This window comes from Larus michahellis, chromosome 1 (assembly GCF_964199755.1).
Source record: "Larus michahellis chromosome 1, bLarMic1.1, whole genome shotgun sequence".
NCBI lineage: Eukaryota > Metazoa > Chordata > Aves > Charadriiformes > Laridae > Larus > Larus michahellis.
The window spans coordinates 97,106,875-97,121,277 of NC_133896.1; the positions used below are offsets into that span (position 1 = coordinate 97,106,875).

General features: G+C 41.5%; 1 protein-coding gene across 23 annotated transcripts in view; it reads left to right on the forward strand.

Annotated features, from left to right (window-relative positions):
• ZBTB20 (zinc finger and BTB domain containing 20) overlaps window positions 1-14,403 on the forward strand; it is a 487,918-nt gene that overhangs the window by 319,068 nt on the left and 154,447 nt on the right. For 22 of the 23 annotated variants that reach the window (XM_074594530.1, XM_074594379.1, XM_074594501.1 and 19 more), the window contains one exon: window positions 4,062-4,162. The gene's annotated coding sequence lies outside the window, so the exon portion shown is untranslated. Of the gene's footprint in view, window positions 1-4,056; window positions 4,163-14,403 lie in introns of all 23 variants that reach the window. The other variant, XM_074594510.1, reaches the window with a different exon arrangement.

Here is a 14,403-nt window from a genome sequence, read left to right on the forward strand (position 1 = left end):
TGTAGATAGCTGGTAGGAACTGGAGGAGTCACTTTAACTTTGTGTGTATGTTACTCTTCCTCTTCTTGTTTTAACTGATATTTTTTAGTGCTTTCTCCATTTACATATGTCTATGAGAAATAAACCCATGATGTTATTCAACCTTATAACCTTGTTAGAGAAGCAATTATAGGACAGGGTGAGATATTTTCTTCCCAGCATGGTCAGTGTGGTATTCGTTCTGCTCGTTTCTTGCAGAAGAGCCCCATAGCCTGAGCTCTCATACCCAGAGCACTCTGCCACTCGCTCTGCAGTGCCGCAGCCTGTGATTTGGCTCCAGGTGACATTCTCTGCAGTGTGCGGCACCGATGCTGGTTTTGGCTCTGCCCCAGTCCCAGTAGAAAGGCTCGGGTGTACGTCCCATATGATCTTTCTGTAATGAAACGGACTTCTGCTTATGAACCCAACTGACTCGGTGGGTTAGTGGTGGAGAAAGATGCCTGTAGAAAGATGCTAGCCCTTGATTGTTAAGTCCCTGAAAAGCCCCCAGGCTTTCTAGTGGAGACCTCTTCAGCGTTCACTTCCCTTGACTGAAGAATCGTAACTGTAGAAAGCACTAATGCCAGTCTTGATCCGATAATCTAGCTGCAGAATGACAACCAAATAGGGAGCTATGGATAAAATGTAAGAAATGAGACTTGACCACGCTGTCTCTGACTCCCCACAGGTACTCTTTGATGAGGTTAACTTTGTGCGCGTTTTTGGAAATTCCTTCAGACATCTGTGAAGGCCTCGTTTCGCTTTGTCCTTACCTCCTGAAGTCTCGGGCATTGCTGGACAAAGTGAGGGTCTTCTCCAAGCCGTCAGATTTCTTTCTCCCTTCCATTACCTCCCAGCTACCCCACTTAATACTAACTGAGGTGCCACAGGATTCAAGATAAGTGGAAATGTGGTAGGGAAAAAGGGTAGATAAGATGGGTGGGACTGGAGACTTGACTAGGGGAGCTGAGAGTATGCTGTAGTATGTAGGAGCATGGGCAAACATTTTTACTGAGTACATATGCATGTAGGGAGTAAGGAGCTGCCTTTGTTAGTCTTCATTTGTTCAGAATTTGTGCTGTTACATTTCAGCAGTCCTAGTGCTCAACCCGAATGCTCGGAATATTCCCATGAGGTTACTTGGTGCCTGTGAGACCTGCAGCGCCAGGTCCTCCTCCTGTTGCCACCGGTACCCTGGTGTAGAAAATTGTGGAGAAGTGAAATTTTTACCTCTGGTCGTTGCTGTTTTCTTTGTGCGCTGACTGCTACTGTACCAAGCAAGGGTTTGTCTAGACCAGAGCTCAGGGTTACTTATTATCCTCATAATCCATTTCCTTTTGCCAACAGCAGTGGCTTATGTGGCTAAGTCAGAAGGGAATGCTCACATCATGGGTAGCCTCTTTTCTATGATCTTCATTAAGCTTTGGGCCATTAGCTCAAGATGCGTGATTATTTTGTTTGTTCGAACAGCAAGACGAGCAGAGTCTCCTCTGAGTGTTTCTTTCAAGCAAAGCAGCATGACTGAAAACTGGGAGCTTGCCAGAAAATGTTACGTGAAGTAGTAGTGGCAGGTTCATCTTAGTGTGGGCGGAGAGAGAGCTGTACCCTCTATTTCACTACTTCAAACGTGCAGAGTCCATATGCCATAGTTGAGCTGGTTTATGGATGGAGTATGAAGGCTACTACTTGATCTACTTCATGCAAACCCTGTGTGAGTGCTGTAGATGTATAGTCTTATGGATACAAGTATCAGCTGTTGTTGCAGTCCAAACACACAGCATCAATATTCAGGATGTTATAGACAGTCCCATTTTTCTCCTTTATATTTAGCGTTAGTACACAGAGCCAAATACTAAAAAGGGCGGGGGGGTGGGGGGGAAGGGGGGGGAGTCACATGATTAAATTAATACCATTAATTATTTAGAAACAATCAAAGGAAATACAAGACATCTGGCTTTAAGCCCAAACAACTCATGGCACTGCTGTTGCCTTGTAACCTCATCAGCTCCTGGTCCAGTCATCTCTCTTCTTTCATTATGAACACAGGAGATGCCCCCCCCCCTTCTTTCCTGCCTTATTTCTGGCAGCTTGGAACACGGATCACAAGACTGGACTATAGAGTTGTCTGATTTTGTGTGTATAAACTCTGATTAGTTCTACGATGAAAAGGCATCCCCCTCCACATCCCCATGGTATACAATAGTGTTTGATTAGCAGTGTGTTGCAGCCATAGGTTGTGTTTTTCTCTTCCTCTCAGTATTGGGAACTAGCTGCTGTAGGAGGGAAAAACACTGTTGTTACTGCAGCGCTGAACGTCATTAAGCACGCGTGTTACAGTAGGCTGCATACAACATACAGTGAGAGACGGTTCCTGCCCTTGAAGGGTGGACGGTCTGTGCAGGCAGAAAGGCTGGAGGAGAAATAGCATTGCGGAGAATGGAAGCGCTTTGCCCACGATTGTGCAAGAGGGCTGTGGCAGACCCAGCCCACTGACCTTGGCATTCACCTTTCCCTGGATGAGGTCAGTGGTCCTACCCTTTGTAGCCATGGCCAGACATTTTCCATTGGAATGATTTTTCAGTGGCAACTCTTTTTCTTGAAATAAAAATTTTTCTGTTTACCCAAGAAAAGTCAAAACAAGTATTTCCCAACTGCTGGTTCTGGAAGGCTCTTTACTCCCCCCCTCCCCCTCCCCCCTCCCTTTTTCTAGCTAGTTGACAGAAAATTTCCATTTTCATTATCTAAAAGGTGAATTTTTGTGGCAACACCTTCTCATGGGGAAAAAAGACCCACTGGGCTCTTTTTTTTTATTCCAATTCAGGAATAGGGCATTTTGGGGCCTTCCCTCCCCCCCCAAGTGATTATATCTGCCATAACGTAGTTCCATTTTCTCTTCAGCTCAGTCTTTATTAGTGTATGTGATTTAATGCAATCTAATCATGCAGTTTGCGCCTTCTGTAGGTAAATTAGTACCTACAACTTCCTGAAATGGTTTTACAGTTATTGGGGCAAAACAAAGTTTCTCGCCGATCATTAGGATTCCACTTTTCTATGCACTGGTGAGTGTGGACCCATTTTGATTACTAGCAGATGTATTGAAGTCATTCTCATTACATCTGCGTCTGTGGAGAGGCACTGACTTTCATTTTCTTACTTTAATCCGAAAAGCGTAGTTTCGCTGGCTGTTCTCTTAATGGTTGCTGAGCGTTGCTTTGAAGAACTCTTATTTTATGAAAAGGCATTAAGACTTCTATCACAGTAAGGATCTCTAGACAGTCTATACCTACTCTTGACTACTATTTTGAAGATGCACATTCCCAATTATCTGTGGAAAAATATTGAAATATGCTTCCTTGGTTCTGAAAAGCTTACTTTAGACTACTGCTCTCTATTATTTTGTAGTATTCCATAGCCTACACTTGTCCTCAGAGAATGATGGCATCAGTTGAACATATTGGGTGTGATTTTTCAAAGTATGCAGTTATCCACATTTGGTTCCCACTGCATTCGATGTGTGTTAACGCCACCTTCAACAAAGGCAGAGTTAGGCCCATGCAGAAGGCTTTAAAAACCAAAAACCAAACCCCATCTCTTGCACCCTGGGCTATTTGCAGGCAAGAACATATGTTGTAAGTGCTTTTGCTGCTTTGCAGGGTGTTTGTTGAAGGGGCTTAGGCTGCTCTCTGAGTAAGGGTGTAGTTTGTTTTGATGCTATGATAGGTTTGTTTCTTCAGTGTTATCCCTTTAAGTTTATCATATGTTTTTAAAGTATTGTATTTCTTGGAACTAAATTTAAACAAAAACTATCTGTATCCAATAAACTAAAAAAACCTCTTAGATTAAGCTGTTCCAAGGTTTTGTTTGTTTGTTTGTTTCCTTATACTAAAGCCAGTACTTTTTATTTTGTTGTCCTCAGATGTAGTCATTATATACAGTTTGTTGTTTATATAAAACTTAAATTTTTCTTTTTCTTTTCCTTTGTCTCCTCTCCCCTTACTTTGCCTTTTCCTAACATCTACGTCGCGTGTTGATGGCAAGAGCAGCAGTGGTTGGCAGTTTTCCTCAACTTCGCAAGAGAGAGAGAGATTTGGTTGGAATGAAACCTTGCTCTCCGTACAGCCTGCTTGAGATACAGCATTGAAAGGTATCATCTCATTTTCTGTCTTGAAACCAAAGATGAAAACCACAAACAGGTAGAAATCTCGGTGCCAAACCACCTGTTGATTCACAGCCGAAAAGCCCTTGGCAATACATTTCTCACTGTATCCAGTTGGAGCGAGTGCATGGCTGATACCCACGGTATCTGTCTGTACCTGTGAGTTTGGTAAAGAGCTAATTCATTTGAGAAGATTTGGATTGAAATTTAGGTAAAGTTAGCAGAGCAGAGCAAAGAATTTGCTGATCTTAGTCTTGCTTTTTGCCTAGAGTAGCATATATCACTCATGTAACTTGCTTCAGCATTGAAAATACCAATCCTGAAATCACACGCTGTGCATTATAGAGCAAAATGCGATTTGTTGAAACAGCTGTGTGTGGAGAGTCCAGATCTGCAATAGCCTGGTATCCTGGAGGTCAGAATTGAGGTGGATGGATGAAAGCGTGAAGACAAAAGTTGTGAAATATCCTGCTGGTAGCATCAATACTTCATCTTTTATGAGAGTATTACAATTCGGAAAATCACTTGAAATCAAGTTAAAATGCTGTCTTTGGACTGCTACATATATGCTCCCTGTGACATGTGCATTAGAGAAACAGCCACTGTGTGCTAATATGGCATTAAAATCTTGGACTCCATCCGCAAAAATTAGTAACATTCTTGAAATAAGAGTGATGTAGGATGCTGACACATTTAAGTCCATGTATTCTTGGACATGTGTCCTCCAGTGCACGACAAAACCAGAAATGCCAGATACTCGTATTTTTCTTATTTCCTGTAAATCTATGCTGGGAAATGTACATGATGGCAGGCCGGCAGGCTTTGGCCTGTGGATAGCTGTACAGTACAGCCCTATTTTATATTTTTACATGCTCTTATCTGTTCTGTTCTTTTAGTGGTACTAGTTGACTTCCATGGATTTGCATAAGCATAATTTAGAACAGATTTGGGCCACGCTATTTATATTTGTGCAGATTGCTTCATGTTTGTGAAACAATTATTTCCTGTGGATCTGTAGCATTGTCCAGTGTTGTGCAATGCTTTCATATGTATATATGACTGGTTAAAACATGAAATGTGTTTTGAAGCAAGAAGACAAGGAACAGTAAAAGCTGCACAGTAACTAAGCTATACTTGGCTGTCCATATAATGTCCAATTAATGTGGTTACTGCACTCTGAAGTCTTTCCAAGGCTGAGTAAGACATGCTGTGGCCTGGTAAAAGACACAATTTTTCCCCGAATTTTCTAAAGATTTCCGTTACAGATGCTACAATGACATGAGGACACTGTAATACGTATCTTTAGTAGCAGTAACAATGAAGGGTGTGAAGTATATCCCCAAAATCTGAAGGTGTGAATTCTAACCCATCAACGAGCTCGGTGTGAGAATTCTATACAGTAAAACCTAATTCTGTGCTGAAGAGGAACGCTGTGAACTCACAGCATAAAATAAAAGATGTTCTGTTCTCTACTGCACTATCTTGAGCCAAACTTGGGATCTAAAAGCCAAGCGAGGTTCTTTCATCACCAGTCATAAAGATGCTGTAAGTCAGATTGTTCCCTCAGGCTATATTTTGACAATGTAGTAAATTGAGCTTTGGGAACTTTCTACCAGATCGAGAACTCTGTCACCTCAAAACGCGAAGCACGGATCCATTATAAATTCATTCTTCTGATGCGGTTTTTAAAATATATTTTGATGTGTTGACTTTTACCAGAAAGCTCCGTGCCTTATCTGATATGTTTTGTTCCCCACTGCTAACATTAATACATATAAGGCCTGGCAGAAATGTGATCTCATGCCCTCACATGATCCAGATGAAATTTGTACTGTGGAGTTATCCATTGGTGCAGTCTGTTAATGTCGTTAATGATCAAGCAACATCAGCTCAGTTACTCCGCTGCATGTTGTTGTCTTCCTATTCTGCCCTTATTTCTCAAGTCTACGCTGGAAGGTGGCACGGGCATCGGGAAGAGCAAAATTTCATCGGTGTTCCGAATGGGATCAGAAAATGTGTTGGATTTTGTACATGCATATCAACACTTCCAATTCAGTGAGCTGTGTTGAGAAGGTGAAAAAAGCTAAGTCTTGTTTCTTGCATGAAATGAAGCCAGGGTGGTACAGGAGAAGTGCACCGCCAAATTCCTTTTTGCCTGAACTCTAGAGAAGCAAAGAACAGGCAAAGCTTCAGAGTTTTGATTTGAGGATGAGTTTGGCCAGTATTAAAATTTGTCTAAAACTATTGTTTTCTTCTGCCCTCCTCCCCTTTGCTTTTCTGTGTTTTGTGATGAATGTATCATGCCCAGATTTTGCAACTGTAGCTTTGTGCTTAAAAGCCACATCGACACAATGAAAGTCTTTACTAAATTATATTTCAGAATTCTTCCAGGGAGTTTGTAGTTTGGAAAGACAGAGCAGCTTGCAAAATTTTCAATTTCAGAAAAGCTGTGTACTTGAACCTGTATGATTTCCTGGATCTTGGTGGGCCAAGATGATTCTCAATCTGATAATCTTGGTCTCCTGGAAAGAAGAATAGAGGAAGGAAGAGGAGGGTAGAACTTTACAGTGAGATTGTTGATACTGCTATCTTTAAAACCTATTGTTAGCTGGAGTTTTGATAAGTTTTCGATTTGTTTTCCTTCTCTCTCTGACCTAATTAATTTTATGGGGTATCCCCAGGGACATAATTTATATGACAAATGAATTACATTAAAAGTTGCTGTCATGGTATGAAACCCCTTGTTTATGGTAAATTTAATGTTTCTGTATTCTTTTCCTCTATAAATAGTGATCTACCAGTGATAGTTTGTTTTCTTTATTTTTCAGAAAATTTTGGGTGCATAGTGACTTATCGTCAGTTTGAAAAATAATAAAAAATATAAATGAAAAAGGAGAAACATTATGATAATTCAGCTGTGCTTAGCAAAAATGCTTCTGAAGTGGCACTAGCTGAGAGGTAGGGCGCTTTCCTTTGACTTTTTCTGTTTTAAAAATAGATTTCTGTAGAAAAGAGTCACATAATAACGAGTGTACAAGTCTACTCACCAATTCTCAGCTTACTGTAAAATAAAAACACTAGGCCTCAAGAAGGGAGTTTTAGGAAGGAAAAGCACATACCGTTTTCATTGCTGGGTTTAGGACTGTCCCATCTACCGTGTCTGTAGTAGTGAAGCTGTTTAACCTTTTGAAGCCCACGGATCTTTGTGCTATCTTTTCTTGCAGCCTTTTTTTGTATATCCACGCAACCTGCTGACTTCAGGAAGATGATACACAGATTAAAACGTTTACCTTGAGTTTCCAGGGCTGCACCCGTTTTTCTGAAGGATGAAAGAGACATGAGGGATAATTGCTGCTCCTGGTAAAAGCAGTAGACGTTTTACTAACAAAAAAGTTTGCTGTAATTTCAGGCCAAAATACAAGTTTGGAATTTATTTGTATTCAAAAATTTTCCAGTAGCATTACAGCTAGGTGCTTATTCCTGAGGTCGGGTAGTGGCACCGAGTTTCCTTTTCCATAGAGAGTGAAACGCAGAAAATAGCTTAAATGGGGCAAAAAACAAAGTACAGTGCATCTTTAACAATTTTTGGTTTGATTAGATGGAATAATCCAAGGAAGGGAACTTCTTTTGTAAAAATGTACTAAACGTAGCAAAACATCCCGGCATTAGCTCAGCAGAATATCCAAGCCAGCGCTTAAAGTTAAGCTGGCGCTCCAGTGCTGCGCTGACGTGGAGCGCCTTTGCCCTGGCACGGGCTTTTTGACCCGACCGTGGCCAGGTCCCAGCGGCTCACCCACACCCTGAGCAGGATTCGGGGAGGATCTTCTGTTCACTGTGAGGAACTGCCAAGCTGGTAAATTTGCCTAAAGGGATGACAGCAGGGAAAGGGTGTTGTGCAGGGAACGTATTTTGAAACACTGGATGCACTTTTTTTAGTTCTCTGTTTCCATCCTGTGTTCCCGGCTTTTCTACAGGACTCCTAAGTAATTTCGAAACGAAACGACTTCACTAGCAGTTTTGCGGCCCTCATAAATATGATGAAGCCTGACTCTCTCTCGCACTTTTTCTTGAGGTGCTTAACAGTCTTACGGCATTTTAAAAATCTTCCTTCTTTGTCAAGACAGCATATTTCTTTAGTTAAAGGTAAGGTTCAGAGGCAAATGTAAAATAGTTAATGTTAGGTCTGCACTACCTCTGACTTTTTATTTTTTGGAGATGATAAGTTATTTTCCTTCCTTTAGATGGATTATAGAGAAGGCGGCGTTGTCCCACGGTCCCCAGCTTCGATTTTAAAATGGATCAAGTTCAGGTTCTGACATACTTGGCAGAGTACCATCGTTTTTCTACCCCTCCCTCAATCTGGGCCATAATTGTGGATATCCTGTGGACTGCAGCCCAGAGACTGCCAGTACTGGGAGCATACGGAAGGGAAGAGATGATGGCAGTAACTTTGTAGCTTGACCTGACATTTGCATTGTTTTTCAGTCGCTAAGTGTGATGAGGGGAGCAGAGGGTTTGGCATGAACTGTTAAGAAACTGGTCGTGATTTGGAGGAGCAATCCCCCCTACCTGACTCAGATGTCATTACTAGGTGCTGCTTGCACTTCAAAAAAATTACAAACAAGGGGTATTTTAAATAAAGGGAAAGAAAGCATATAGATAGAGAAAGTCATACGCTAGGTAATTCCACTACTTACGATGAAGTTGCACTGGGGGTAGATATTAACCCCATAAAATCCCTGGGTCACAGACAGCCTTATGACAGACCCTGATAGGTTTGTGGAGGCAGATTATGTCAAGCCCTCAAATTTGGAAATGTAGCAATTCCTCTGTAGTAAGATTGCAAATGAACACCCATTCGGAGATTGCCAACATTATCACAGTTTGTCAGGGTGATCTCACAGCCCGCAAAGCGCCGTAAGAGATTGCTTTACAAGTTCTGAAAGATTAGAGTGTTGAAGTATGTGACACCAGAATGATGCTTTGATGCCTGGCTTTGTCAGTCAGCCAGACAAATAAATAATATCCAGTGTTTTTATTAGTGTAAGGCATAACAGGTAATGGAAATGTATAGAGAAACGCTTTCTTGTCGCAGCTACATGGAGCACAGAAATGTAGGCTAAACGAAAATGGGATGTGTTAATGTGAAATCCTTCGAACAGGCAGTTGTATACATGCGTGGGTCAGTAACTGCAGTGCAGCGCTTATTGCTATTTCAGCAGGTAGTAGTTTAAAGCATTAGCATTATTGCATGGCTAAATGAAACAGCAAAAATAATTTGGCGGTCTTGGGTTTTGGTCATCTAGTTGAAGCCTGAAAACATACATTCTAGTAAATAAAGGATGGAGTTTTGGCTAGCAAGGAGGAAAGTTTGGTACCCCTGGACTAGAGAAACCATGGGTTCCTCTCTTGGCTTAGGAGAAAGAGCAACTCAGGTGTGCAGTTAGGAAGTAGCATAAAATAAACAGTAGACGAGTATAAAATCCAGTTCCCTGGCAGGAATTGTGGAAAAGCTTTTGGGTAATATGGCATGCTTAGAGTTTTGTTATGTGTTTCAGGTATTTCAGAGATCAATGTGAGAATAATCTACAAGCGTGAAATTGGCGTTTGGGACTTTCTGTAACAACTGAACTTTATAGGGTATCTTTTTCCAGATTCCTTCGACATTCAGCCCAGATTTCCACAAAGGTTGCATGGTCTGAAAACCATTTATGGAGCCTCAAATGAGAGCCATTCGCACTGGGAAAGAGTTCCAAACAAGGCAAATTTGTCAGTCTTTCTGCTTTGATACAGAATGTTGGTATATTTTTGTATATAACAGAGTTCCACTAAATATTAGCCATGGATCTGATTTATGTCCGTTTTCAGCCTTTAAACTTTGTGGAACAGAAGGTGTGTATTTGTTGCACTCCTTCATTCTTACAGAGCCGTAAGTTGTAGAAATGTAGAATCAGTTACAAACTGCATCTCTGATCCGCCTATAGTTAGAAAACGGTCATCTGCAGTTCTCTCCCAACTTGACACCAAATCAAAATTTGTCCTTGACCTTGGAGAGTTTTACCCTTATTTCTCCGTTCTTATAAGCCGCAGAGTATTCATGGTTGCCCAACCATTAGCTAATGATTGCTTACACAAACCTGGAGAAGCTTGGATGAAAGACCCTGTGTAAGGGCATAGAATTATAATGACTATTATTAACTGAATGCCTAAACCTAGACAATGTATTTGCACATGTAAGTAATTATGATGCACTTCAAGGCATTCTGTTTGTAATGCTTTGTAATGCTGTGCTCTCCATTTCCTACAAATCAAATTACTGAGGGATAGATTTGATTTCCACATCATTTTGAAAATATTTTCTTTTTCTTTTTTTAATTTCCTTTGTATTAATTTTTTTCAAAGTTCAAAACACAACCAACTGTGACTAAATGCATAAAACCAAACAAAAACCCCCTGAAGTATAACAAAATTAAAGACAGCCTAAGATGATATGCAGCAAACAATGTAAATCATACCTAACAAACATGGTTGTAATAATATACCTTATCCATGTCTGATCCACTAATAACAAATACTTATTCAGAGAACAAATAACTCATTCTTCTTCTTAGTGAGAGAGAGAGAGAGGCAAGCCCCAAATTCAAATTATATCTTACAGTCTAAACAAATATGAAAAACCTGCCAAATCTTCTTATAGAAATCCCAACAATCTTGTATTTTCTTTGTATCTTTTGGGAATAATGAGATTGGGAGGAGGGGGGGAAAAGGCCATTTTTTACTGGGAACGTGTGGCCTGATCCTGTAGCTTTTCCCTGAGAAGTCCGTACTGCCTTCTGTTGAAAGGTTTCCTTTGTGGATACTGGGTTCAGACCAAAATCTGAAGGCACAGCCTAGGGTTGTTTTTAATAATTAGGGATTTTTCCCCTCCCTCATAAGATGTTTCTTCAGAAGTATGGGGTTGACAAGCAAATTACAAGTGATACCTCTGGTGAGTTTGTAAAGATTGCTACAAGAATAAAGACTGTTACTAGAAATTAATGAATCCCTTCCTCTCTGCATCACGTTGAAACAGGTTTTTGCCATCTTCCTGTTTCCTTTCTGGTTGCAGAAATTATTGTTTGCTTAACAGAATAGCATCATTCTCCCCATCCTACACTGTGGGAGTATCACCATCTTCCCCAGGCGCCTGCACCCTTCCCCAGGAGTTGTTCCATTTCAGTTTAGTTCTGGGCCATGAGTTGCCATCGGTGTGGTAGTTGGCACAAGTACTTCCCAAAGAGGACAAAGGCAGACATTCAGGTGTCTTGTAAAGCTGTGGTACACCTTATGTGCCACGCAGTGCTTATTTGTTCCAATTCAGCTGGCTGTGATGCCAGCTTTGCTGCTTCCCCCGGTTAGTGTTGAGAGCAGTTCTGGCCTCCTTGCCTGCCGGTGAGAACTCATGTCTAATGACATTTAAAGAAACTGCAAGAAATATTTGCCCTCTCTTCACATTAGAGACTTCGGGGTAGAAAACATCGGTCTGTCTCCTGTCTCTTCTTTTGCCCTTGTTGCACCTCGTGCTCGTCACTCCTTCCCTGCAGGCGGCGGTCACTGGGATGGGAAGGGTCTCAGACCTCTGCCTGTCTGCTCTGGTGAAACCACTGCCGTTGCAGAGGTTCTGTGCTGGGAGATGTAGCAGGCTGCATCTGTGTGTCTTTTGATTTTGCCTTGAGGCCTCTTGTCATTTGGCAGCCCCCTCACCTCCTTGTCTGCTCCTCTCCCGCTGCCCCCACATGTCCCCTTAGCTGCTGTCCTACCCAAAGTGCCTCCATGCCACCCCTCACCTAGTGGTGGTCCCACCGTGCCTGCGCAGCAGAAGGTGCCACAGGGCACAGACACAGGTGGAGGAGACTGGTGTTGGCCGGACAAAGACCTGTGTCAGTGGCTGTGTGAAGGAGAGCAGTGGTGTGCTCACGCTGAGTCGTACTGCTACTGCTGGCCATCACCTCTGTGCCCCTTCCCCAAACTTATGCCCTGGCCTTCACAGCAGCTTATGATACGTACGTCTGAGAGAAAAGCAAGCAGCCCAGCAATGATCAAGGCCAGAATGACCCAAGTGGATGATTTGTTTTGGAAACTTGAGTGGGTTTTCTTGTATATTCTCAATATCTACATAAACACCTGACTCATTTTGGAATCTGCTATTCTCCTTACCTAGTCTGGGAGGTTATGGTCATGAATTTTGAGATTTCCAGATTATACTCTTGTCACTATTATTGCTTGAAGTTTAAAAAGCACCATTAGCTGAGTCCAGGCTGCCTCTTACAAAGACCCACAGTCTAGTACATACAGATAACATATATATGTAACGATAAAAAATGGGAGATGGGTAGGATCTCTAGAGTCAAGTAAGGTAAGAGAGCATTTTTAGAGCTTCGCATATTGTATTTTGCATCGTGAACTTTAGTTTAAATTCTGTCAACAGCAATCTGCATTTAAAACCAAAGCCATAGACATTTCTCAACATCATAGCTGAGAAACGTGCCTTAAAAATGTTAGCCAAGCGTAGCTGGTACAATATCATGTCCCAGTCTGTAAGATCCCAGATTACTGCCACTTAAATTGTTTTTCTATTAAGGAATACCAGATTCCACCGATAAGATTTCCAACAAAGATGGTTTCTTCCCAAACTAAAAATTGAACCTCAGTAGCTGGAATGCAAAATGTAGGAGAGGAATGGCTGTACCAGCTGCAGAAACAGGGATCCCAGCTTCAGATACAGACCAGTCTCCTAGCAGTGGGCAAACAGTCTTCACTCCCTTCTGAGTACCAAGGAGAAAATCTTAATGCACTTGGTGTGTATTCTCTTTGAGATTCTTATGAAATGTCAGATATGAGGCCTTTTTCCCTATGCATCTGTATAAAATCCTGATGGGGAAAGAAGGCTTTGCGAAAAGGTAAGGGTGTTTATAGCACATGTTGTGAGGGGCTATGGAGGGAAAATTGACTTCTGCAGTAGATGGACTTAGGAAGGAGATAGGGTAACAGGAGAAAAAAATGAGAAATTCATGTATAGGCAGAATCTCAAAGGTCAGAAATAGATTAGAATTTATCTATATATATTTTTTCTTTTCAGAGCAAAATTATCTGCTTTATGAAGCAATGTCCTAGGTATTTAACCTGTAGTGTTTTCATAAGAATGCATTTCTACTTCCAAAGAGACAAAGTTCCCAGACAGTGGTTTAGGGAATGGAGAGAATGTATATCAGTTTCATCTGCCTTGTATTTTCCTTGTATTGAAATGAAAATTAGGTTTGTGATACTGGTGTCATTCTTTGATTAAGAGAACTGAAGCTGTAGAATTAAGCCTGTCATTTAGTTGGGCTCTGTTTTAGTCAGGTTGGCCAAACCATCAGAGAAAAAGAGGGTCCTGAATTTAACCTCTTAACCTCTTGTTTCTAGCATTGTGGCACATCACTGAACTGGGTTCCATGCTCGAAGTGTTGTTCAGAACTTGAACTGGTGGTGTGCTGGCCCAGAGCTGCACTGCGACACCTTCAGTTAATCTTTTCAGATCAGGAGAGTAATTTACGTGTCTCTGTTGACTTGTGTTTGCAGGTCTCTGAGCTTGTCCAAGGTTATAGTTGTTTAAATGGTCTTGGATTTTAACCTTGTTGGATCTTCCCTTTGTAAGTTCCATTCATTTAGTCAAGGTGGAGGTGGTGTCTCTGCTAGAGCCCTGCATGGTTTTTCATTTGCGTCTGCTTTTTGAATTCTCACAGGGAAGAGATTGCTTGCATGAGATTTGTTTGAGGAGGCTGCATTCATTTTCAGTAGGCACGTCTCCTGTTGCACTGTTAACGTGGACCAGTTAAGGTTGCATTTGTTCTGCAAGAGCTTAATTCTGTAACTCCTACTGTCAGGACATCAGTGGTATTGACCATGTAAGTAGGAAGGATTTGTTTATATGTTGGAGGACCAAGGTGAGGCCTTAAGATACAAGACTTCATCTACAGCCCAGCCCAAATAGCGTATTGTCCCCAGAGGGTGGCAATAGCAGATGTTTGTGAATGGCAAGACCAAGTCTGCAATATGATCAGGAAAATAGTTTTCAGCGGAAATTTCACTTCATTGTGCTGAAGGGAAGTGAAGCACCATTTATTGATACGACTGAAGAGTTTTACACTATGTTCTGTTATGGGTAGAGAAGAACAGTAAAACAGCTTCCACTTAGCATGTTATCCGTG